The sequence below is a fragment of the Balaenoptera musculus genome, chromosome 17, assembly GCF_009873245.2.
Source record: "Balaenoptera musculus isolate JJ_BM4_2016_0621 chromosome 17, mBalMus1.pri.v3, whole genome shotgun sequence".
In the NCBI taxonomy this organism is placed as follows: Eukaryota; Metazoa; Chordata; class Mammalia; order Artiodactyla; family Balaenopteridae; genus Balaenoptera; species Balaenoptera musculus.
This window is the reverse complement of record NC_045801.1, coordinates 16,611,726-16,635,763: the sequence shown is the minus strand read 5'-3', so window position 1 is coordinate 16,635,763 and position 24,038 is coordinate 16,611,726. Positions and strand designations below refer to the sequence as shown.

Genomic DNA, 24,038 nt, shown 5'->3' with positions numbered 1-24,038 from the left:
CCAGCCCATATCCCCCTTGTTGAAATGAAGGAGCAATTTTTTTTTTTTTTTTGTCCAACCAGATTCTGCCTGAAAGCTCCTAGTTTGCCCCGTCTTCCATCCCAGATTTTTCTGATGCATAAACATAACCTACCACACAGTAGACAGTTGGGTTCAATTCAATTCAACAAATACGTCCTGAGCGCCTACTGTGTGCGGGCGAATGTGCTAGGCGCTAGAGAGGACAGGGTGAAGAAGATAGAGTCCTTCTTCACCTGGAGCTCAGTCAGACCAACAAGAGGGGAAATTGCTCTTTCCTGTATTCGCCAGGGTGCTCCGTGGCATGATGGAGACGTGCACGCAGGAGGGGCACCCAGGCTGGGAGTCAGGGAAGGCTTCCTGGAGGAAGGGACAGCTGACTCAGGAGCTAGCCAAGTGCACAGACAAGGAAGAGAGTGTTTCAAGTGGAAGGAAGAGCCAAGCAAGGGTCCAGAGACAAGAAAAGGAATGGTGCAGCTGCGGAACCAAAAGAGGTTTGGCGTAGCCAGGAAGTTGAGTTTGGGATTCAGCAAACAATGAGAAGAGGCAAACTAAAAGAAAAACTGATGGCTTTCCACAGCAGGCAAAAGTTATTCTGAACCAGTTGTGTTTGCTCAGTTTGGATATAAGGATGCTAATTGTTCCTGTGTCCAGAGTGGGCTCTGGATGCACATCGCTGAGTGGGAGGTATCTAGGGATGGCAGCCCCCCACTGGCCCCCAAGGCCACCTGTCCCCATCTTTCCTCTCCCAAACGATACCAACACCAACAGTTGACAGCGCCCATCTGAGCTGGTTGCCACTGTGCTTGACCCCCACCTGAGGCCCAAGAGAAGGAGAAGCGGGAAGAAATGCTGAAACCATAAAGAGAAGCTTTGGGAAGGAAGGGAGGGAGGAAGGAAGGAAGGAAAGACGCAAGGCCTCCTGAGTTCAGAGGCTGAGCTGGGCACTGTGGCCACAGATGGTCTCATTCAATTCTCCTAGCGGCCCTGAGAGGTAAGCTTCTCTATATTTTTATAAAACCAGAAACTGAGACTCAGAAACCAAGGAACTTATCCACATTCTCCCACCCAGCACCTCGGTTTCACTCCGGAGCCTTCACTCTTCCTACTGCCGTTTCTGCCTCTTTATTTCTGACAGAAATTCCCCATTTCTGATTGATAGCACCTCCCACCCCTGACCCACTCCTGTGGCGGCAGATACCTAGGGTTTTTAGAGTTGACTTTTGAATTAACATCAAATAATTCAGAGATGTAGGAACTAGTCAAGTCCCCCCAAAAAACAGGAACACCCAAGAACCGCTATTTTATGTTTATTTATGGTGAACGCCACAAGTGTGTGCTAGAAAACATTCCTAAACAACAAGCTAAGATCTACTCAACACCTGTGACATCTGATATCCCTAATGGGCCTCCTGATATTTTTCAGGTGCCACTGAATTGAGAAAGGGGCCGCCGTCTGTGCCGGTGGCGGCAGCCAAAAGTTCTCCCAAGTCCCGACAGAGGCACCCCTTCAAGGAAGCTTCCAACCTCGAGGGGAAAAAACCTCTCCAAATACTTCACAGCTTTTATGAACCAAACACATGGGTCTCTTGAAATTCATAAATATTCAGTGATGTCTTTATTTAAACACATATTTATTTAGGAACCTGCAGTTGAGTGCAGTTGCCACACACATAATAATCCTGGGAATGATACATGGTTTTGATTTCATGAAAGGTGTTATGTGATGCACATATGAGAGAGAGAGAGTGAGAAAAAACTTGGGTAAGCAGCTGGGCGCTGACTCTAGGATGGGATTTCCTCTGTGGGAGTGAAGCGTACCCACCCCGACCAATTCCTCTGGCTGAAGCTTGGCAAGGCCCAGGACAGTATTTGAATGTCCAGGCTCACCCTGGCCCTGAGATTAGACACAAAGATAAGGAATCATTCCCAAGCCTTGAATTGGGGCATCTTGATTCAGTCTCTGAGTCCAAACAATCATCGAGCTATCCACTGAGAGATCTGTCCTGGTAAGAGGCCAAAAAATAAACTCCTCCTTTCCTAAAAATGAGTCAGAATACTTGAGCCAGAGAATGTCAGACATATGCCTTGATGTTTGGCCAGACGGAATTGCCCGGCTCTGCTACCACGAAGAATTTCCATTTATTTGTATATGCCATGTGCTCAGCATTCTTCCCAGCACATCTATTAAGTCATTTACACTTCATGACAACCTTCTGAGAGAGGTACGGCTCTTTCCCCATTTTACAGAGGGCTAAACGGAGGCTCAGAGATGCTTGCCCTGGGTTCCTCAGCTAGCAGCTGGTGGAGCCTGGAGGCCCCATCTCATCTGTCAGGTCACTGCCTGACCCCACCACCGTGGCCCACCACCTTGCCAACAGTGGCACCACCATCACCGCCCAGGCTGGACCAACAGGACGTGGTCATTTCTTAATTCTATGTGGAGTGGGAACTAATACGCAACTATTCACTACTTTGCTGCCTCCTGATTTCTGACAATTTCCATCTCCTGAGGATTAGGGATGGCTTTGGGGAAGAGGTAAATCTGTGAAATGTCAGGAAAAAAATATTTTCCATAGTTCAGCTTGCTTAAAATATTCAAGGCTGCCAACATTGGATCCTGGATACAATTTAGGATCCAGGATAGGTATAACCCCATCATCTGTTCAGATTACCCGTCCAAATACAGATATGTGAATGGATGGATGGATAAGTGAAAATGTTGTAATTAACTATTTCCCTGTCTCTCCCCTATCAGACCCTTAAAGGCAGGCACCATAGGCCATTAATCTCTGAATCCCCCAGTGCCTGATTCAGAACAGATGCTTAACAGCAGTTTATCAAACCAACCTGAGAATTAACAAAGATAGTTGGCTTCCAGTTATCCAGGATCTGGTACCTCAGTCCTTTGCTTCTCCTCATTTTTTTTTCTATCACTCACTAGTCCCATCAGATGACAGCCATCAGAGGAGAGGAACTGGTGACAATCTGCTTTCCCTGTGTGTGGGCAGCTTGAGGGAAAGGTCTGTTAGAGAATCGATCACTAGCTATTTACTGGGTGATACTTCTCAGGGACTGTACCTTAGCCTCGCTGCCCTGGTACCTCATGGAGAGTTAACCGCTATCACTTCCTTTTACCTAATTCTGGAGTTTCTCACACTAGGAATTCCCACTGTGCTTTAGGCAGCTTGTAGTGACTTAGGAACATAATGAAATTGAAGCCCCTCATTTTTCAGAGGAAGGATGCTGGCCCCAAGGAGGAGAAGCAACTAGTCCAGATGTCCATAATAAGTGCCTTGGCTCATTCATCCATCAGCATTTGTGGAAAGCCTGCAGTGTGCCAGGCTCTGGAAGGCAGCGGTGCCCAGCATGTCCCTGCCCTCATGGAGCCCATAGTCTTTGACCAAATAATCTTCCATCAAACAAAAAGGAAATGTTGCCAGGTGACAAGATTTTTTGAAGGAAAGGCGCATGGAACTGTGAGAATATAGATTAGGGCAATTTGACCTGATTTAGGGGGTTGGGCAAGGTTTCTCTAAACAAGCAGTGGATGAATTGAAATCCAAAAGGTTAAGTAGGAGTTGGCTGGGCAGAGAGGAGAGGAGAAACAGTCCAGGCAGAAGAAACGACATACCCAAAGACCCTGAGACAGGAGGGAACTTGGTGCATCAGGGAAACTAAAAGGTGACTATCGTGGCTATGACTTGTCTGAGTTCACACTTCAAAGAAGTGCAAGAGTTAAAAGCCAGAGTGCTACCTGGACTCATCATCAAATTTTCCCTTGAAACTCCTCTAACTCATCAATAAAGACTATATGTGATTCTGTGTGTATGACCACGTTGACAAAGTTTGAGACCCTCTGAGATACTCAAGGGAGGAGCAAAAGGAAAGTCATCTTGCAGATGTCTGGGTGTTGAGACCTTTCTTTCTGCCCTAGTAGTATATGGAAGATGGATGGTAGAAAATTCTAGAGCACCCACATGCCTATACATTTTACTGTATTCTTTTTTATGATTTTCTACAACCTTAATACTTACTGTGTTAGTCAACTAGCTGCCATCCATAACAGCAGAGCACAGACTGGGTGGCCTAAAGAACAGAAATCCATTTTCTCACAGTTCTGGAGGCTAAAAGTGCAAGATCAAGGTGCCAGCAGGGTTGGTTTCTGGCGAGGCCTCTCTCCTTGGCTTGCAGACAGCCACCTTCTCTCTGTGTCCTATGGCCTTTCCTTTGTGCATATACCCTCCTGGTGTCTCTTCCTTGTCTTATAAGGACACCCATCCTGTTGGATTGGGGCCCCACCCTTATGACCTCATTTAACCTTCATTACCTCCTTAAAGGCCCCATATCTCCAAATACAGTCATACTAGGGATTAGAGTTCAGCATATGAATTTGGGGTGGGACACAGTTCAGTCCATGGTACTTACCAATAGACTTTGTTGTTGTCAAGACCAAGTGAGATAACATAAGTGAAAGCCCAAAAACAGGGGCCTGGCATTAGCATCAACACCTGCTCAATGGATGCTAACTCAGAAGTTGCACATTCTTCTGCATATGGAGAACTTAGCCATCTTGGGTTTCCAAGTTGACTGTTTCGGTTGGGGCCCCACTGGTACAAACTCATGCTTTGGGCTGTTAATTGCATGTGCATCTTGGGGCGGGGGTTGGGGGCCTGGGACAAAGACAACGGGCAACATTTGCTGAGCACTTACTGTGCCAGGCACTGCTCAAGCACTTTACATGTGTTGACAACTCTCCAAAGACATCATTTTCTTCATTTGATGGCCGATGAGAATGAAGCACAGAAAGGTAACTGGTCCAAGGTCACTGAGATAGAAGACGGTGGAGCTGGGATTCAAACCCAAACCTGCACTTGTAACCTCGTCAGGAGCCTGCCTAGTGAGTCTAAAATCCGATTCCATTTGAACTTCACAGGATAATAGCCAACTGATGGAAAAGGGACAGGAAGAGCCAGTGGCCCTCTGATTCCTTCTGCCTTTGAACCTCTCTGCGAGCAGGGAGACCTGACTTACAAGTCTCAGCAATTTCCCCAACCACAGAGGCTCCCCAGACTGCTGCAGGGAAAGAGCTTCTGCCGGACCTTCAGAGTTGACATAATGTAGGATAGTGTGAAATTTTCCTCATCCGCTGAGAAATCACTTATTCTTTCTCCGTGTCACCGTGTTTTCCTTTTCTCAGTTCTAACTCAAATTAGACCATGCCCCTTCCCAATAAAAGAAAGTTGGACTCAGAAATATGATTGAGATAAGATTGAATAAATTACAATCACAGTGCTTGCTTTTCTATCTCATGGACTGCGGTGTTATTCTCTCTCAAGTCCACAGGGCCTAAGGGAAATCCCTACAGGGAAAAGTAAAGAGAAATAGGAACAGAAAGCTAGCACATGGGAAAAGAATTCTAATTGTTTCATGCTTCCCCAAAGGTAAAGTAATAGGGAAACAGATTTTGCTGAAGAATTAGGTAGTACTTTTTAACATTCCAAGGTGTGCCCAAGATAGAAAGGGACAGCTGCGGGAGCCAGTGGGTTCCCTGTCCTGGATAGTGTTGAGAGAGAGGCAGGGCATCCACTTGGTGGAAACGTTCGAACAGTGGCCATAAGAAAAGGGGCCCAGTGACTTTGCAGTTTCCCCCAAAGCTAAGAACTAGTGCTCTGGGATTAAGTGACCCATCGGGCGGTTGGTTCTCTACCACGCGGAATGTCCCTGACCAAGTGGTAGGATTCCAGGTAGAAGCCCAGGGGCTTAGCAAGAGGCCACATAGTCAAAATCACTGTAATACTCTTTAAAAAAAAAAAATACCCTGAAATGTGAACTTTGTCATCAATCTTGTGTAACCAGCCACCTCTAACAGCACTGTGCTCTCTTCTTGTTTTTCATTCATTAACGAACATTTGAGTATCCTCAGTGAGCCAGACTCAGTGCGGGGCGGGGGTCAACAGTGAACTCTGTGGACATACGTTTAAAAAGGTGAACTGAGGGTGTCTGGGAGCAGGGTCTTCTGTAGAAGCGACCTGCAGATGGGACCTGCTGCCCAAGGGGAAGGCGATGGGGCCAGGCTGTGTGCCCTTGGTGTCCTGCATCTTCCCAGCCTCACTTTGAGAGTGCAGCCAGCTCCCAAAGCCCAAGTCCTGCCCACCGCTACATAGCCTGGGAGAGGTCAGAGGAGAATTGAAGTCTAGCAGTTCCAAGGGTGCTACTGGGGCCCAGAGCCATCCATAGACATCTGGAATCACTGCAAAAGCCCAAAAAAACTGGCTTTCTCTCCCCTTCTCCAGGTCACCCTTTGGCCTTGCAATATGTTTTTTGTGGGGTTTTTTGTTTTGTTTTTTTAATGGCCTTGTTCGGCATTTATTTTTCATATTAATACATATGGCTGGAGGATTATACATGTTCATCCCCATAAGACAGGGAGGAACACATTGTCATAAAAGAAATTGAAGATGATTCAAAGAAATGGAAAGATATCCCATGCTCTTAGATTGGAAGAATACTGTTAAAATGGCCATACTATCCAAAGCAATCTACAGATTTAATGCAATCCCTATCAAAATACTCATGACATTTTTCACAGAACTAGAACAAATAATCCTAAAATTTATATGGAACCACAAAAGACCCAGAATTGCCAAAGCAATCCAGAGGGGAAAAAAACAAAGCTGGAGGCATAACCCTCCCAGATAAGACCATCTACAAAGCTACAGTAATCAAAACATGATGGTATTGGCACAAAAACAGACAAATAGATCAATGGCACAGAAGAGCACAGAAATAAACCCACACACCTACAGTCAATTAATCTTCAACAACGGAGGCAAGAATATGCAATGGAGAAAAGACAGTCTCTTCAGCAAGTGGTGCTGGGAAAGCTGGACAGCCTCATGTAAATCAATGAAGTTAGAACATACCTTCTCACGATACACAAAAATAAACTCAAAATGGTTTAAAGATCTAAATGTAAGACATGACACCATAAAACTCCTAAAAGAGAATATAGGCAAAACATTCTTGGACAAAAATCATAGCAATATTTTCTTAGATCAGTCTCCCAAGGCAATAGAAATAAAAGCAAAAATAAACAAGTGGGATCTAATCAAACTTAAAAGCTCTTGCACAGCAAAGGAAACCATCAACAAAACAAAAAGACAACCTCCTGAGTGGGAAAAAATATTTGCAAATGATGCAACCAACAAGGAGTTAATATCCAAAACATACAAACAGCTCATACAACTCAGTAGCAAGAAAACAAACAACACCATCCAAAAATGGGCAGAAGACCTAAATAGACATTTCTCCAGAGAAGACATGCAGATGGCCAACAGGCACATGAAAAGATGCTCAACATCGCTAATTATTAGAAAAATGCAAATCAGAAGCACAATGAGGTATCATCTCACACCTGTCAGAATGGCCATCGTCAAAAAGTCTACAAATAATAAATGCTGGGGGGGGGGGTTGTGGAGAAAAAAGAACCCTCCTACACTGTTGGTGGGAATATAAATTGGTATGTAAATACTATGGAAAACAGTACAGACATTCCTTAAAAATATAAAAATAGAGCTACCATACGCTCCAGCAGTCCCACTCTGGAAAAGATGAAAACTCTAATTCTAAAAGATACATGCACCCCAATGTTCATAGCAGTGCTATTTACAATAGCCAAGACATGGTAACAACCCAAGTGCCCATCAACAGACTATTGGCTTAAGAAAATGTAATATATATAATGGAATACTACTCAGCCATAAAAAAGAATGAAATATTGCCATTTGCAGCAACACGGATGGGCCTAGAGAATATTATACTTAATGAATCAGAGAAAGACAAGTATTACATGATATCACTTATATGTGGAATCTCAAAAATAATACAAATGAATCTATATACAAAACAGAAACAGATCACAGACAGAGAAAACTAACTTATGGTTACCAAAGGGGAAAGAGAGGGCAGAGGGATAAATTAGGAGTATGGGATTAACAGATACACACTACTAAACAGAAAATAGAAAAGCAGCAAGGATTTACTATGTAGCACAGGGAACTATATTGAATATCTTGTAATAAGCTATAATGGAAAATAATCTGAAAAAATATTTATGTATATATAACTGAATCACTTTGCTGTACACCTGAAACACAATATTGTAAATCAACTATACTTCAATTTTTAAAAAATTGCCAGATGGAGAACCACCTTAATATTGAGGTTTATCTAAAAAGCAAATTTTTACATATTTTTATTACTTTCAAATAAACTGACAGCATAGTTGCTAAGATATTTTATAATTCATCAATTATCGGATTGTTTAAAAATTATTTACTATAGAAAAATCACCATGATAAAATCAACTTCTTTTGCTTCTAATAATTTATACTTGATATGCATTATAAGAGTGTAATATTAATAGGCAAGATAATTCAAGCAGCCTGACTGCTCTCATTAACTAGTCATCTTCAAATTCAGAAAACAAAAGGAATCAATAAAAAAAATAAAAAGCAAAGTTTTGCCATTCACTTAAAGAGACAGGGTTCAGTTTTCTGTATATGAGAGAGAGGAGAGAGAGAAAATGTGTAAATTCTCACACACACAGGTGAGCTGACTTACCCCCAAGGCTGTAATTTTGCACTTGGCTTTCCTCAAGGAAAACAGGAAGCAATATTTCTGGAGGACGTGTTTGCTTTGCACACCTCGTCTGTTGCCCTCCCAGCAGCCGGTTGATTATGAACTGTGGAAGTGAGGCTCAGGGAGGTTAGGTAACTGACCTCGGCACACAGCTCGGAAGTGGCTGACCCTGGATCCAGCTTTCTCTGACTCCACGGCTCTTTCCTCCCTGCTCCACGGCAGAGACCACAGTCCTGTGCTCAGCTGATGTTCCTCAGCCCGGCTGGGAGAAGGAACAATCGCTCTTTACCCACCTTGGGCCTTGTTTCCTGGAGTCTTGAGAACTGTTCGCGTGGACATCCACCCACAGGCAGCCTCCTTTCCGAAGACGGTGAAAGACCCAGTTTGCTGCGGGAAATCCTGTTCTTTGGGGAGCAAAGCGGGAGGCCGACTGTGGTCCGTGTGCCCATCCTGGGCGCGTGTGGCTCTGCATGGGATCAGCGATAAGGCACGTGGTCCTCTTCAGCTGCCTGGGACCGCCAGCCCGTCTTTGAAGCAGACCTGCGCTCTCCTGTCGCCACGTGGCTCTATGCAGGAAGCAGCTGTGCACGTAGGGCAAGGAGGGTCAGGTGTGGGGAGGAGCAGTGAAAGTTGGATTGGCCGCAGTAGAATCCGGGTTCCACCGCTTACTACTTGCCTGACACCATTTAATCTCGCTAAACCCCCATCTCTTCACTGCAGGTGGGCCTACCTCCCGGGTTACCAGGTTACCATAAGGAGTAAATGAGGTGATCCATATCAGCACTTAGCATTGGGCCTGGCACATAATAAGCATGAGATATATTTAAGCTACTCTCACTGTTGTCACAACCATGATCATTATTATTGCTTTTGACTCTGCCGCTGAGCAGTCACGTGACCTGGGGAAATCGCTTTTCCTCCCCGAGCTTCCTTTTTTTTTTCTCGTGAAATGAGTGATGTTGGCAGCATCACCTATAAGGATCCCTGTAGCTCTTACGATTCGGTGACATTTGCTGGATCACTTTTGGGTGGTACCAGATCCCAAGGACACCCTGGAATCTGGTTTCATCCACAGACGTTTCTTTTACAAGCTGTTTCCTTAACTCCAATATTCAGTCTTATTGTCGGGAGCATTTAGGGAATGTGGGTACATTTGACATCCAGACGTTAAGAATGACAAACAATATAGATAATCTGCTGATGCCTTCGGCTGAGAAGTCTGGTATTCTTGCTCTTGGTCCCCTGCACAAGAAAAACACAAAAACTTCTCAGGGCCTTCTCGGCTACTTAGCCAGAGAAGTGACCAAGCAGTAACACAGCTTTACCAGGAGGGAGGCAAAGAAAAAGCCAGTGGCTTCAGGAATCTACAGATTTGATCACCTTCCAGCCTGTCATGGAAAACTACGTCCTTTACAGCCCTGAGCCCTCCCCTTGGATTCATGCTCAGGATCCTTGGATCCCAGGAGCCCACAGAGGAAATGGAGGTCGGCCTTAGTTTCCTAAGGCTGCCATCAAGTACCACAAACTGGGTGGCTTAACCGACAGGAATTTATTCTCCCACGGTCTGGAGACTGGAAGTCTGGTGTTGGCAGGGTTGCTTCCTTCTGAGGGCTGTGTGGGAACGTGTGTTCCTTGCTTCTCTGCTAGCTTCTGGCGGGTTGCCGGCAATCCTTGCCTTATAGATACAACACCCAATTTCTGCCTTCGTCTTCCCATGATGTTCTCCCTATATCTGTCTCCGTGTCCAAATTTCCCCTTTTTATAAGGACACCAGCCCTATGGGATTAGGTCCCACCCTAATGACCTCATTTTAACATTGATGGCCTCTGTAAAGGAATTTCCAAATAGGGTTACATTCTGAGGTACTAAGGGTTAAGGACTTCAACATATCTTTGGGGGTTGGGAGGACACAATTTAACCCATAAGAAGGTCCTTGGACTATTTTCATTACTTCAAAGTACATAAGAATTAAACACTTCTCCATACTGACTCAATAAACACTGTTTAAGAGCACAGGCTGTGGAAATTGCCTGGGTTGGAATTTTGGCTCTGCCACTTTCTAGCTGTGTGATCTTGGGCAAGCTTTTTAGCTTCTCTGTGCTCAGTTTCCTCACCTGTAAAATGGGAATAACAATTTTATCTACGCCTGAGGGTTGATAGAAACATTAAATTAAAAATATACTTAAAATTTCTCATCTTATTATGATTATTTTATATCCTATCATATTTGGAAAGGGTTCCATCTAACAAATACAACAAAAGCACATGTAATACCACACGCTGGGCACTATTTTATATGCTGGTGCATATATCAACTTCTTATCACAACTACTTTGTGGATGCTATTATCATCCCTGTTTTACAGAAGCAAAAACTAAGCCCTAGAGAGATTCTGACGTGTGTATGGCCCCATGGCTAGTATAGAGAGAACTCCCAACCCAAATCCAGGTTTGACTGATTCTGGGGACTTTTAGGAACCATTGTGACTGGCTGCTTCTCCAGGAAAAAGAAAAGGGTCTTGTAATGATGAAATGAATCACCTCCTTCACTTGCCCAGAAAGTCATCCTATTTTCAAAGGCCTTATTCTGAAGGCACTTCCCATAATGTCAGACTGTGCTCAGGAAAAACGCTTGTTTCTTTAAAACAGGGCGTTTGTCTCTCCTCCAGGCCCCAGGATGGCTTTGGAAGTGTCTCCCCAGGAGAGCCAAGGAGAGGCCACCCCCGATGCCTTGCACCCAGGGAATGATGGTCATCTCCCTGACATCCTGTCTCTCTGGTTTTGTGTTGTCCTTCTAGGGAAGTCCATCAGAACTGCTGTGCTGATGAAGGGGACACTGTGTCTTCAAAGAGAGAAGAGAACTTTCATCCCCAGCTGTGGGCCGCCCTGCCCAGAGACTCCAAGCGGAACGCCTTCGCTCGTACGCACCTCCCCAAGGCCCGGTGGGAATTGTTCATAGTGCCAAAGTCCTACCACTGCGTTTTCCATGGGTCCTTGTAAATAGTTTGCTCCTGTGCCCAGGCCCCCGCCTCTTGCTATACTGGAACCGATTTGTACAATGTGGGAAAATTTTGTTACCTTTTTAACCAAGGGCAACTTCCTTTTCCAGCACTACCATTGTAAGATTTTTTTCCAGGAGGGAGGGCTGATCACACGTGCTTTTCTCTTTTTCCCTTTCTTTTTTTTTTTTATTTTATTAATTTGGGGGAGGGGGGATGTTAGCATTAGTGCCATTATATCTACTGGATTTTAGGTAGGGAGAGTTCATTTTTAAAGGCAGTTTGAAATTTGGGCGATTTCTTCGGGGGAAAGGGCTGGGATTCAGGCATCTGTCTTAACTTGGAGAGGGTTTTACAGATGACAGATCTTCCAAATCAAATCCATTTCTATTTCTTCCCCAGCCTCCTCTGGGGGTCCCTGTTTAGCCACACACAAGGCTTTCTGAACTGCCACCAGGCCGGTCTGGCTTTTTTGATGGCCTGGCCTCAGACCTTGGGCCGAGCCAGCACCCGGAGAACTGGGTGGCGGACAGCTACCCTCTGAGCCCCTTTTTAGTGACCAGCAGAAAGGGCTTCCGGATGCATTAGCATCATCATGACTTTCGTGAAATTAAAACAAAAAGAGATCTTCGTGTCTAGATGGTACAAAGATGAACAGCTTTGGTTTTCATTTCCGTTCCTAGCTGCCTTTTCTCAGTGTGGTATTGGACAAGATTTCAGCTTGAAGCTTCACCGCGAATTGCTTTTTTTGTTTGTTTGTGTGTTTGTTTTGGGCCAATTTTAGTTTCCTGAGTGCACTTTTTTTTTTTCCCTCAGTTAGTCCTAACTTCTAAAGAAGAAGAACCAGGAGACGTATCTGGTGTAAATGTTGCTGTAGGAGTTGTGTTTGCAGTCCCTTCCCCTGCCCACACTGCCCCTCATTTGAGTACACTGCACAAATAAAAGGTTAGGGAGTTTGGAAAAAAAACACAATTTTTCTAACTTGTTGCTCATTTGTTGTAACTCAATAAAGCAAAGACTAAACATTTTTATAACCTTTTCCTCTGCTCCTGGTTCTTCATTGCTGTCTGGCTCCCAGGGCACAGCCTGAGGGTTCCAACTCACCCACCCTCTGTTTCAAATCCGTTATGACCACACTTCTCATCTTCCATCCTGGTGAGGCCTGACAGCGCCGGTGGGACTGTAAAAACAGGGGCTAAGTGTCAACGTGGGAATCTTCATCACACCTCTGTGACATAGAGAAGAAGTGAGTGATAGGCCCACCCTTCTCTGGGGTCTTCACAAATAGACTCATAAAATACTGCAGAGAAGAACAGCACAGGCGTGGGAATGAGACCTGCCTGCAGGCCACCGGTTGCTCTCGGGGGACCTCAGGCAAGTCACTTCTGTCCCGGGTTGCTGGTGACTGGGACACTGCCATTTCTCCGAGAAGGCCGGCTTTTGTGTCTCTGACCAGGTGAGGTTTAAAAAGCCCCTCGTTGTTCAAGGTGACCCTTGTTTAGACCAGTGCCTTTCAAGCTTGAGCAGGCAGCGGAATCACCTGGAAGGCTGGTTAGAGTTTCTAACTGAGTAGGTCTGGGTGGACCAGAGAACGTCCACTGCTCCCAGGTGAGGCTGGTACTGCCAGCTCAGGGTCCCAACATTGGGAATCTCTGGTCTAGATGTTTCATTTTCACAGGGACTTACAGACTTTTGGGCAGTTTATCCACCCCTCGACCTCCAAACTCTCCCCATCCACCTCCCCCGCCGCAAAAAAACCCCAAAAATCCAGCCTGTGCTTTTCTTATTACAAAAAAAAAAAGTGCAAAGTGGCTGTCGCTGGCTCATCTCCTGCTCCCTGCCTACGCTGCCTTTCCCGTCTGCGCTCCGAGCAGTGGGCCATCCACAGACCTCATCTCCGCATGCTGTCCTGTCCTTCCAGACCATTAATGAACGTCAGCCCATCCCAGCCCCCTCCCGCTTCTCCCTGGCAGGCAGCTGCCTTCCCCTCCTGCTATTTACCCCCCTTGCCGTTCCGCTTGCCACTCTCAAGCAATTTAAGTAAATTCTTCCAGCAAGGCAGCAGGAGATGCTATTAAATGCCTGGAGAAACCAAAGGGAAAACCTTGCCAGAACTTTTGTCTTTTTATTTTTAATTTCTGCACCAAAGAGAAAGCTTTGCTAATTGGTTTCAATGAAAATACATAGGAAAAACAGCTGTGCTCTTTTAAGCACCCAGCAAAATATGACAAGCTACATCTTCCCCCCCCTGGGAATGATCAAAGGGTGGCAGAAACTAGGAGAGGGGTTCTTAAGGGGAATAGACAGACAGGTGAGGTGGAAGAGAGCCGTGGAGTGGCATGAACACCTGCTGGTTTTGTCTGCCCCGTACCTCTTTGCACTACATCCCTTCCTTCAGGGTTCACTTGTCTCCCCTTCTGTTCATCTGATTCTGAGGGGCTGCCCATCACGGTGACCCGCTCCCCTCCCACAGGACAAGCCTGGCGCTCCAGCCCCCTATTCACCGAGCTGGGTGCGGTGTGACGCAGGAGCACTCAGATGCTGGGAGAGAGCTCCCTTTTTCCATTGAGATGACGAGTGTGATATTAGCCTGGAGCCACCAGCATCCAAATCCCCTGCCCGAGAGAGGAAGCCAGTCTGCAGGTAGCAAGAATGAGGCCGAAAACTCCAGAAAAGAGGCAGAGGAGCAATGAAAGAAGAAAGAGATGATGGTGGCAGTGATGATGGTGGTGGAGATGACAGTGGTGACATCATTTGAGTCCCTGGACCCTGCCATTCCTGAGGCCAGCTCCCTACCTTTCCAGTTTCATAAAAACCAACATATTTCTCTTTTTGACTTAGGCCAAAAACCTTTTGAATTGGGTTGCTGTTGCTAGAAACTCAGCATTCTGAAGGCTTGATGAGATTATGAGATAAAAAACAAAGGAAAGACAGGAAGTGTAAACAGCCCCATGTAGCTGGTGGCCACTGTCCTGGACGCCCACCTCTAAGTCCTTGGTACTCAAGTGTGTTCCCTGGATCAAGCGGCAGCATCACCAGGGTGCTTGTTAGAAATGCAGAATCTCCAGCCCCTACCCCAGACCTGTTGAATCATAATCTGCAATTTCACACCATCCCCAGGTGACTCACCTGTTCATTCAAGTTTAAGAAACTCTGCTCTGAAGGCTTTGAAGGGCTCCTCCCCAGCCTCCTCCAGCACACTGAGGGCTGGGGGCGGGATCTGATACCCCACGGAGCCTGTTTTCAGAGTGTAGACTCCAAGGCCTTGGGGAGCAGGAAGGCAGAGGCAGCAACAGGATGGAGATCACGTGGTACCCCAGCTGCGGGTGCCCTTGTCCTTCCAGACCACCTGGTGCACAGCCACTTCTAGCCAACAGCATGCGGAAATGACAGCTCTCGCTGGCCTGCCACAATACAATCTGGAGAGAACCAGGAGAGACGTCAGTTCCCTCCTACTGATTCCTGAAAGCTCCCATCTGGAGCGCCTAACAGCTGGATGTACTTACAAACCACAGTAGAGGCACCATCATTACCCCTGGGCGCTTGATCAATAAGAAGGAATGAAAAAGACATCCAAGTACATCCCATGACATGTTGCAAGTTGGGTATCCTGTAGAGTGTAGGAGGCACATTGCCCCGGACTTTGAGGAAGGGAGATGACAAAGGTTTCCATCAGTAACTCTCACACCCTCCCCTAGAACCAGCCCCCCAAAGCATTAGAGACTGCCTCAGTCTGGATCCTTGAGAAAAAGAGAACACTTAAACTGGGAAATTTAAGGGCAGTGCATTAAATGGATGTTCACAAGGTATGGGCCGGGCTTGGGGAAGCCAACAAGGGAGGATGTAGAGATCTTGGCCTGAAGGGGTAAGGGATGGGGCAGTTACTGGAACCTGTGAAGGATAGATGCCTTCAATAAACCATGGTGACCCGGCAGGAGGAGAATCTGGAGAATAAATACCCTGACATCATTCTCCTCCTATCCTCTGCCCTCCTGCCACTTCCTCCCAATGGCCAAACCTAACCAGAAGTCAGAGGGTAAGGGGATCTGTTGGTCCAGTCCATCAGAGTCTGCCTCTCAGCACACAGAGCAGGTGGGGGAAGGGTGGGGGGGGAAACAGATGGTCCAGCACACAGATCAATCTATGGGTTGGACCAAAGATGACAAATACACACCAAGGATGCTATATGCCCCACTCATGGCAAACGTTAATAATCAATTGAAGTGCCTTTGCCTGCTGGGCTTGGACAGCCTTCACAATACTGAACACAGAGCCTCACCTTGAATCTATTAACCTTGGAACATGAGATGACACATTGGGTGGGTGCCACTGGTTGCCTAGCTAGTATCCATTCCCTCATTCTTCCTCACTAACAGAACCAAGATATTACCCAGGCACTGACATACCCCAGTCCTAGGTCAGAAACTCAATTTCCCTTGCAGCCAGGAGTGGCTAATGAGATGCACACAGAAGGCTCTTGCATAGCTGGTGCCTGTCTTCTTCCTCCCTTGTTCTTACCTTGTGTGCATTGCTGATCTTGAGACTACATCCTTAATAGCTTCTTTGAGCCCCTGAACCAGTGCCACAGCTGAAAGTCTTCAAACGTCTTGATATGTGAGAAAAATATCTATTCGTTTAATCCACCACTCATTGCATTTGTCTGATACTTGCATTCAAATGTGCTCGTAAGTGACACAAAACCTTTGTGCCATCCTTAGGCTGGATAGATATGAATCCTCTCACTCATGCATGAGCTCATTTATCCCTGTGCCAATTGCCAGGTGAGAGATAAGTTATGTATAGTCTCCCTCCTCAAGGAAACTTGATCTATATTTTGAAGGATGAGTAGGAGTTGGCCAAATGGATAAATCAGAGGAAGGCACAAGATGCAGAAGTGAAAGAGTGTATATATACAATGTCAGGGTGTTAAGTAGTAGAAATCCAACGAGGAGGCTATAATGTGTAACAAAAGAAGAAACCATCAGTTTTGAACAACCAACTTTGAAAAGCAACGAAGTCACACTGATTCAAACCCAGTCATAAAAAAACAGAAGTGATTATCCACTTGGAAAGACCCTGAATAACTGCCAAAGTATTATGCTATTTGCTTGTATGATGGGAAATCAAAAAGTGGTTTGGGATTTACCTAGATGAGTAAAATATTGTATAAAACTGATGTAAAGTGAAACAAAATACATTCAAAGTCTTTTACCTTGGACTTGCTTCCCATGGCTGAATTTGGGTCACAAACCTTGGGATCAGGTCCATCTCTCCAAAGGATCTCCCAACTCCTTACCCAGTCTCTTCCTCTGGCCACTTTGGTCTGCTTGCTGATTGGTGAGCACTCCCTGGGTCCACGCAGTTTCTCCTCTCAGAATGTGTCCCTTCCCCATTTCTTCCAGTCCCAGTTGAAGTTTCACCAGACCAAATAAAGGTACATCTTGGGTGACAGAGAGGCTGGATTTAAGGAAGACACACATATCCCAACTGGCTCTCTGGAAGCCCTGCTGCACTGAACTCCTGCATCAACGGGATGTATCTAGTTCTAACCACGTATGAGTTAGTTGTTCAATCTCTTCTTTGTGTGATGCTCCTCCTGGCCAGGAAATGTACTGAACATCTGTCCAGTATTCCTTCCCCATCTCTTTCAGCAATACTCACACCCCTTCCCACTGGGAGAGTCTTCTACAGACCTGCTCTTTCCCTGTGTCAACTCTAAGATGTTGGTGTGGTACCAGCACAGGACAGGATCCTTCTGTCCATGGGTAGTCATGTGACTCAGGCCTAGCCAATCATAGCACTATCTCTGACCTCAGTGAGTGCCCAAGGGGTACACACATGACCCAAGCTGGGCCAATCAGAGTCTTTCCTGAGGTTTAAAGAAATTGAAGCAGAAAGAGAGAGAAAGAGATAGAAAAAAAGACAGAAGCAAGGAGAGAGAGAGAGAGAAATGACATCATTTGAGTGTTTAGATCCAGTCAACCTTAAAGTTAGATACATCCGATCTTCCCCCAGTTATATGTCAACAGATCCCCCTTTTGCTTAAAAATTAGTTTGAGTTGCATTACTTCATTCAGAAATGAGGGACTTCCCTGGTGGCACAGTGGTTAAGAATCCACCTGCCAATGCAGGGGACAAGGGTTCAATCCCTGGTCCGGGAAGATCCCACATGTCGCGGAGCAATTAAGCCCCTGTGCCACAACAACTGAACCTGCACTCTAGAGCCCGCGAATCACAACTACTGAGCCCACATGCCACAACTACTGAAGCCCGCGTGCCTAGAGCCCATGCTCCGCAACAAGAGAAGCCACCGCGATGAGAAGCCCGTGCACCGCAATGAAGAGTAGCCCCCATTCTCCGCAACTAGCGAAAGCCCACGTGCAGCAACAAAGACCCAACGCAGCCAAAAATAAAATAAATAAATAACTTTTTTTTAAAAATGAAGAGTTATGACTAAAACCCATACTCTTACCCTACTGCCCAGCACATGTCTGCTGAACTGATAACAATTAAAAATGCAAGGGCAAGAAGAGGTTGAAAAGGAAGAGTAGGCCGCTGCTGAAAGGCTGCACCCAAGGAGGAATTTCAGGCTAGATGGACTGCTCCAGCTTTCATGTTTACTGCTCCCCAACCTGAGGTTGCAGACGGGCCTGAAGGTGTGCTGGTCCCCTCTGTTCCTGTGCAGCAATTTCCTACTGAAGCCTGGTCTGCAGCTCCTCCTGCTCTGATGGGACCTCACCTTTCATGATGAGAATATCTTCCAGGAGAACATGGTGTCCTTTGGCACAGGGCTAACCAAGCACTTGGCCCAATAAGGATCCTGCAGGAGCCACAGGAGCCATAGACGCTGCAGGCCAACTGGTGTCTCACACTACCCTAGTGAGCCAGCAGCCTCTGGAGCAAGACCAGCTCACTCACAGTTCCCTGACTCTGCACTTACCTTCATGGGACTTTGACAGAAGAACTGCTGCTCCCCCCTCCAGAGCCCTCCAAACCCCAACTGTCTCAAGGGAACTTACTCTTCATATCTTCAGGTAGAGTCAACCCCTCTGCAGTTAATGCCATGTGGCTGACAGGGTCTTGGTGCTCCGACCAGGTGTCAGGCCTGTGCCGCTAAGGTGGGAGAGCCAAGTTCAGGACATTGGTCCACCAGAGACCACCCAGCTCCACGTAATATCAAATGGTGAAAGCTCTCCCAGAGATCTCCATCTCAACACTAAGACCCAGCTCCACTCAACGACCAGCAAGCTACAGTGCTGGACACCCTATGACAAACGACTAGCAAGACAGGAACACAAACCCACCCATTAGCAGAAAGGCTACCTAAAATCATAATAAGGTCACAGACACCCCAAAACACACCACCAGACATGGTCCTGCCCACTAGAAAGACAAGATCCAGCCTCATCCACCAGAACACAGGCACCAGTCCCATCCACCAGGAAGCATACACAACCCACTGAACCAACCTTAGCCACTGGGGGCAGACACCAAAAACAATGGGAACTATGAACCTGCAGCCTGCAAAAAGGAGACCCCAAACACAGTACATTAAGCAAAATGAGAAGACAGAGAAACACACAGCAGATGAAGGAACAAGGTAAAAAACCCACCAGACCAAACAAATGAAGAGGAAATAGGCAGTCTACCTGAAAAAGAATGCAGAGTAATGATAGTAAAGATGATCCAAAATCTTGGGAATAGAATGGAGAAAATACAAGAAACATTTAACAAGGACCTAGAAGAACTAAAGAGCAAACAAACAATGATGAACAACACAATGAAATGAAATTAAAAATTCTCTAAAAGGAATCAATAGCAGAATAACTGAGGCAGAAGAACGGATAAGTGACCTGGAAGATAAAATACTGGAAATAACTACCACAGAGCAGAATAAAGAAAAAAGAATGAAAAGAATTTAGGACAGTCTCAGAGACCTCTGGGACAACATTAAACACACCAACATTCGAATTATAGGTGTCCCAGAAGAAGAAGAGAAAAATAAAGGGACTGAGAAAATATTTGAAGAGATTATAGTTGAAAACTTCCCTAATTTGGGAAAAGAAATAGTCAGTCAAGTCCAGGAAATGCAGAAACTCTTATACAGGATAAATCCAAGGAGAAACACACCAAGACACATATTAATCAAACTATCAAAAATTAAATACAAAGAAAAGATATTAAAAGCAGCAAGGGAAAAACAACAAATAACACACAAGAGAATCCCCATAAGGTTAACAGCTGATCTTTCAGCAGAAACTCTGCAAGCCAGGAGGGAGTGCCACAATATATTTAAAGTGATGAAAGGGAAAAACCTACAACCAAGATCACTCTACCCAGCAAGGATCTCATTCAGATTCGACAGAGAAATTAAAACCTTTACAGAGAAGCAAAAGCTAAGAGAATTCAGCACCACCAAACCAGCTTTACAACAAATGCTAAAGGAACTTCTCTAGGCAGGAAACACAAGAGAAGGAAAAGACCTACAGTAACAAACCCAAAACAATTAAGAAAATGGTAATAGGAACATACATATCGCTAACTACCTTAAATGTAAATGGATTAAATGCTCCAACCGAAAACAGACTGGCTGAATGGATACAAAAACAAGACCCATATATATGTTGTCTACAAGAGGCCCACTTCAGACCTAGGGACACATACAGATTGAAAGTGAGGGGATGGAAAAAGATATTCCATGCATATGGAAATCAAAAGAAAGCTGGAGTAGCAATTCTCATATCAGACAATATAGACTTTAAAATAAAGACTATTCCTAGAGACAAAGAAGGACACTACATAATGATCAAGGGATCAATCCAAGAAGAAGATATAACAATTGTAAGTATTTATGCACCCAACATACATAAGGCAAATGCTAACAGCCATAAAAGGGGAAATCGAAAGTAACACAATCATAGTAGGGGACTTTAACACCCCACTTTCACCAATGGACAGATCATCCAAAATGAAAATAAATAAGGAAATACAACCTTTAAATGACACATTAAACAAGGTGGACTTAATTGATATTTATAGGACATTCCATCCAAAAACAACAGAATACAATTTCTTCTCAAGTGCTCATGGAACATTCTCCAGGATAGATCATATCTTGGGTCACAAATCAAGCCTTGGTAATTTTAAGTAAATTGAAATTGTATCAAGTATCTTTTCCAACCACAGCACTATGAGGCTAGATATCAATTACAGGAAAAAATCTGTAAAAATTACAAACACATGGAGGCTAAACAATACACTGCTAAATAACCAAGAGATCACTGAAGGAATCAAAGAGGAAATCAAAAATTACCTAGAAACAAATGACAATGAAAACACGACAACCCAAAACCTATGGGATGCAGCAAAAGCAGTTCTAAGAGGGAAGTTTATAGCAATACAATCCTACCTCAAGAAACAAGAAACATCTCAAATAAACAACCTAACCTTACACCTAAAGCAATTAGAGAAAGAAGAACAAAAAAAACCCAAAGTTAGCAGAAGGAAAGAAATCATAAAGATCAGATCAGAAATAGATGAAAAAGAAGTGAAGGAAACAATAGGAAAGATCAATAAAACTAAAAGTTGGTTCCTTGAGAAGATGAACAAAATTGATAAACCATCAGTCAGACTCATCAAGAAAAAAAGGAAGAAGACTCAAATCAATAGAATTAGAAATGAAAAAAGAAGTAAGAACTGACACTGCAGAAATACAAAGGATCATGGACAAATTCTTAGAAAAGCACAACCTTCTGAGACTGAACCAGGAAGAAATAGGAAATATAAACAGACAAATCACAAGCACTGAAATTGAAACTGTGATTAAAAATCTTCTAACAAACAAAAGCCCAGGACCAGGTGGGTTCACAGGTGAATTCTATCAAACATTTAGAGAAGAGTTAACACCTATCCTTCTCAAATTCTTCCAAAATATAGCAGAGGGAGGAACACTCCCAAACTCATTCTACAAGATCACCATCATCCTGATACCAAAACCAGACAAAGATGTCACAAACAAAGAAAACTACAGGCCAATATCACTGATGAACATAGATGCAAAAATCCTCAACAAAATACTAGCAAACAGAATCCAACAGCACACTAAAAGTATCATACACCATAATCAAGTGGGGTTTATCCCAGGAATGCAAGGATTCTTCAATATATGTAAATCAATCAATGTGATAAACCATATTAAAAAATTGAAGGAGAAAAACCATATGATCATCTCAATAGATGAAGAAAAAGCTTTCAACGAAATTCAACACCGATTTATGATAAAAACTCTCCAGAAAGTAGGCATAGAGGGAACTTACCTCAACATAATAAAGGCCATATATGACAAACCCACAGCCAAAATCGTTCTCAATGGTGAAAAACTGAAAGCACTTCCTCTAAGATCAGGAACAAGAGAAGGTTGTCCACTCTCACCACTATTATTCAACATAGTTTTGGAAGTTTTAGCCACAGCAATCAGAGAAGAAAAAGAAACAAAAAAATTCAAATTGGAAAAGAAGAAGTAAAGCTGTCACTGTTTGCAGATGACATGATACTATACATAGAGAATCCTAAAGATGCTACCAGAAAACTACTAGAGCTAATCAATGAATTTGGTAAAGTAGCAGGATACAAAATTAATGCACAGAAATCTCTGGCATTCCTATACACTAATGATGAAAAATCTGAAAGAGAAATTAAGGAAACACTCCCATTTACCACTGCAACACAAAGAATAAAATACCTAGGAATAAACCTACCTAAAGAGACAAACGACCTGTATGCAGAAAACTATAGGACACTAATGAAAGAAATTAAAGATGATACAAACAAATGGAGAGACATACCATGTTCTTGGATTGGAAGAATCAACATTGTGAAAATGACTATACTATCCAAAGCAATCTACAGATTCAAGGCAATCCCTATCAAACCACCAATGGCATTTTTCACAGAACTAGAACAAAAAATTTCACAATTTGTATGGAAACACAAAAGACCCAAATAGCCAAAGCAATCTTGAGAAAGAAAAATGGAGCTGGAGGAATCAGGCTCCCCGACTTCAGACTATACTACAAAGCTACAGTAATCAAGACAGTATGGTACTGGCACAAAAACAGATATATAGATCAATGGAACAGGATAGAAAGCCCAGAGATAAACCCACGCACATATGGTCACCTTATCTTTGATAAAGGAGGCAAGAATATACAGTGGAGAAAAGACAGCCTCTTCAATAAGTGGTGCTGGGAAAACTGGACAGCTACATGTAAAAGACTGAAATTAGAACACTCCCTAACACCATACACAAAAATAAACTCAAAATGGATTAAAGATCTAAATGTAAGGCCAGACACTATCAAACTCTTAGAGGAAAACATAGGCAGAACATTCTATGACATAAATCACAGCGAGGTCCTTTTTGACCCACCTCCTAGAGAAATGGAAATAAAAACAAAAATAAACAAATGGGACCTAATGAAACTTAAAAGCTTCTGCACAGCAAAGGAAACCATAAACAAGACGAAAAGACAACCCTCAAAATGGGAGAAAATATTTGCAAATGAAGCAACTGACAAAGGGTTAATCTCCAAAATTTACAAGCAGTTCATGCAGCTCAATATCAAAAAACAAATAACCCAATCCAAAAATGGGCAGAAGACCTAAATAGACATTTCTCCAAAGAAGATAAACAGATTGCCAACAAACACATGAAAGAATGCTCAACATCACTAATCATTAGAGAAATGCAAGTCAAAACTACAATGAGGTATCATTGCACACTGATCAGAATGGCCATCATCAAAAAATCTACAAACAAAAAATGCTGGAGAGGGTGTGGAGAAAAGGGAACCCTCTTGCACAGTTGGTGGGAATGTAAATTGATACAGCCACTATGGAGAACAGTATGGAGGTTCCTTAAAAAACTAAAAATAGAACTACCATATGACCCAGCAATCCCCCTGCTGGGCATATACCCTGAGAAAACCATAATTCAAAAAGAGTCATGTACCACAATGTTCATTGCAGCACTATTTACAGTAGCCAGGACATGGAAGCAACCTAAGTGTCCATCGACAGATGAATGGATAAAGAAGATGTGACACATATATACAATGGAATATTACTCAGCTGTAAAAAGAAATGAAACTGAGTTATTTGTAGTGAGGTGGATGGACCTAGAGTCTGTCATACAGAGTGAAGTCAGAAAGAGAAAAACAAATACCATACGCTAACACATATATATGGAATCTAAAAAAAAAAAAAGGTTCTGAAGAACCTAGGGGCAGGACAGGAATATAGACACAGACACAGAGAATGGACTTGAGGACATGGGGAGGGGGAGGGGTAAGCTGGGACGAAGTGAGAAAGTGGCACGGAC

General features: G+C 44.1%; 1 protein-coding gene across 5 annotated transcripts in view; it reads left to right on the top strand.

Moving 5' to 3' along the window:
* Nucleotides 1–12,626, top strand: part of ZHX2 (zinc fingers and homeoboxes 2) — a 170,685-nt gene extending 158,059 nt beyond the window's left edge. For all 5 annotated transcript variants that reach the window (XM_036830650.1, XM_036830646.1, XM_036830647.1 and 2 more), the window contains one exon: nucleotides 11,459–12,626. The gene's annotated coding sequence lies outside the window, so the exon portion shown is untranslated. The remainder of the gene's footprint in view (nucleotides 1–11,458) is intronic.
* The last annotated feature ends 11,412 nt before the right edge of the window (nucleotides 12,627–24,038 follow it).